The sequence below is a fragment of the Physeter macrocephalus genome, chromosome 10 (assembly GCF_002837175.3).
Source record: "Physeter macrocephalus isolate SW-GA chromosome 10, ASM283717v5, whole genome shotgun sequence".
NCBI classification, from domain to species: Eukaryota; Metazoa; Chordata; class Mammalia; order Artiodactyla; family Physeteridae; genus Physeter; species Physeter macrocephalus.
The window spans coordinates 29,670,673-29,673,913 of NC_041223.1; positions in this window are offsets into that span (position 1 = coordinate 29,670,673).

Consider the following 3,241-nt stretch of genomic DNA (forward strand, 5'->3'; position numbering starts at 1 on the left):
GCGTCCGGAGCCTGTGCTCCGCAACGGGAGAGGCCACAACAGTGAGAGGCCCGCGTACCGCAAAAAAATTTTTTTTAAATGCTAATTAATTTCTTCTTTCCCCACTCATTACCTTTCTTACCTTTCTCAATTTCCCCTTCTCTTTAGCAGATTATGGGGAAAAAAAGGATATTAAAGAGCAGTGAGGGACTTCCCTGGTGGTCCAGTGGTTAGGAATCCGCCTTCCAATTCAGGGGAAGCGGGTTCGGTCCCTGGTCAGGGAACTAAGATCCCACGTGCCGCGGAGCAACTAAGCCCGCTCGCCTCAACAGAGCCCACACGCTCTGGAGCCTGTGGGCCACAACTAGAGAGAGAAGCCTGCGCGTCGCAATGAAAGACCTCACATGCCACAACTAAGACCCGACGCAGCCAAAAATAAATAAATAAATAAATATCTAAAAAAAAAAAAGAGCAGTGAGAAGTAATTTTGAATAAGGAGATGGACCTTGTGATTGATGTTCTTGGAAGTTTCGGGGAGATGTTTAGATTTCATTAGGTAGTAAAATGAAGCATCTGGAGGTTTTCCATGAGGAAAAGGCGTGATCAAAAGGCATGTTCTGGTGACTCTTGGCAAGAGTTGCGAGTGTGGGGAGAGCTTTGGAATTAAAAAAAATAACAGTAATAAGGAAGCCACTTAGGAGACTTCTGACAATCATCCCATTGGTGGTGGCGATAAAAGGATAGAGAGAAATGGAGCTTCATGAGTTGCTGCGAATGGAGAGAGAAGGATGAATCGGTGGAGTTTATTTCTTTAATGTAGTTGACTCCACCTACTGAACTGCTTCTCACAGCTGCAACAATAGCATTTAGGACAAAAACCACCCACCAGTTTCTTCAATATCCCCAAGGCATAACGAATCAGCTGATAGATAACCAATCAGTGTACTTGGCAAGGCCAGATGTTACACATTGTACTCAATCTCTACCGCATTCTGTTAAGACATTTCTCACCTCATCCATCAAAAAGCTCCCAAAATCGTACTCCATATGCCTCAAGCCTTGTATCAGGAGGAGAAATGATGTTAAACTTAACCTGTTGTGAATCGTAACAACATGTCTATTAAGAAAAACACACTCATCCAAATTAATTAAGCTCAATTTGAGAAATTGGTCAAATGCTTTTTCACATTGCATGAAAATTGTTAGCCAGTCACAAAAACTAACAAATTATTATTGCTTAGATTTCACTTGTGGCTTACGTGTGATCTTTCCTAGTCTGCTTTGGCCACTGCATACTTGCTCTATAAGAACGTGTTTAATATATATATATGTTTTCTCTGCTTTCCACGCCTCTTCTATGAAGGACTTGAGCAGCAAGATCCAGAGCAATCCTGGAGGTTTATTTAGTGTTTACCTATAACATTATGTTCAGACAGATATGTTTATGTATTTGGATAGCTTGGAAACCATGGACTCTGATGGGCAGGGTTCTTAGTTTCCTCTTTTCTGTGTGGTCTGTTCTGTTCTCCACTTACTGTACCCCAGCAGGCATGGTGACGTTGCTGTAACAACAATACCGAAGGTACAGACTGTTCAAAAGAAAATATATAGGCATAATCACTCTGGCCAACTGCAGAACAAGCATCATAAGCATAAAGACATAGTGTCAGGGCTTCCCTGGTGGCGCAGTGGTTGAGAGTCCGCCTGCTGATGCAGGGGACACGGGTTCGTGCCCCGGTGCGGGAAGATCCCACATGCCGCGGAGCGGCCGGGCCCGTGAGCCGTGGCCGCTGAGCCTGCGCGTCCGGAGCCTGCGCTCCGCAACGGGAGACGCCACGGCAGCGAGAGGCCCGCGTACCGCAAAAAAAAAAAAAAAAAAAAAAAAAGACATAGTGTCACTTTACAGACACATATAGGAAACAGATGAGTGGCTGCCGACTTGTTCATGACATCTGGATGATTTTAACACAGTTCTGCTGAGCCTCATTGTACTGCCTCTTTGGCTTAGTCATAGACTCCAGACCTAGTATTCCAGAGGCCAAAGTCATCACCTTCCCTAGCCAGACCTAAACCATTTGATTCCAAGTGTGTTTCAGTGTTGCTAGCAAAGGTCAGCACAGATCTATTTGTTTTGGCAATAATTAATTAAAGTTCATTTAATTAGATTATTTAGGGTTAAGCTGGAAACAGTTTGGGGTCCGAATTGCAAGCAGTGATTATATTTTCCTCTGAAAGATCATGAAAAAGAGACATACAGAATGATCTGATGCTTGAATTAAATTATATGCTACCTAAGAATAATGGACAATTTGAGATGTTTAGAGAAAATATAATTTTTCAAACATATGTGACAACTCTTAAAATTATAGCAAATAAAAGAATAAATAATCAGGGAGGAGGAAAGAAGGTGTGTGCTTCCTTAGATTTTTCTTTTATTTATAAATGGATAACACGCTCTTGGTTAAATAAATAAATAAAAACATGCTGGGTCAAAACGAGTAATAATTTCACGATTGCCTCGCTGCTCAGTTATTCCCAACCCAATTTTCCCTTGCAGGAGATAACCAATAGTAAGCTTTTTTGGTGTATCCTTTTAGAAATTTGATACGCACATACAAGCATAAAGGTTTCTAATAACACAGAATTAGAATTTTAAAGGAGGGATCAGAGGAGGTGTCTTGATCGCTGGTTGATTTTTTTTACGTTGTCTTAATTGTTTATATTTTTTAAAAGTTCAAAATCTCATTTGTGTGAGTCTAGTGCTTAAAAATTTTTGGTGTAACACAACCCTTATACCGCATGCCAACTTTTTCATCTGGGAAATGAAGACAAACCAATCTGGTTTCATGTTGCAGAACAAACAAAGCTGTAGGCTCACAGAGACAGGAGACTTGACTTTCAAGGTTGCCCTTTGCAACTGTGTATGATTTTTGCCTTGTCCACAGGCTTTAGAACCTAACAGCTCAGCAACTTCATTCTGGCTGCACTCTTTCTAACGCAGCTAGGAACCACCTTGATTTTCCAGTCACTAAATAGCTGTTTCATGCCTAAGGCATACCTGAATATTCTCACTAAAGTGACCTGATTAGCGGATAATACTTTCCCTTCCAACCATCCCTATATTCCTTTAAGTCATTCTCCCTATCAACTATCCTGTCCTTTCCAGTATCGTAAAATTGTAAAAATGTCAGGGGCGGGAGGAATCACTACTAGCTCCAGGGGTCATAAACTCAGTGCCTTCGGGAGCCAAGGCTGTAAATCA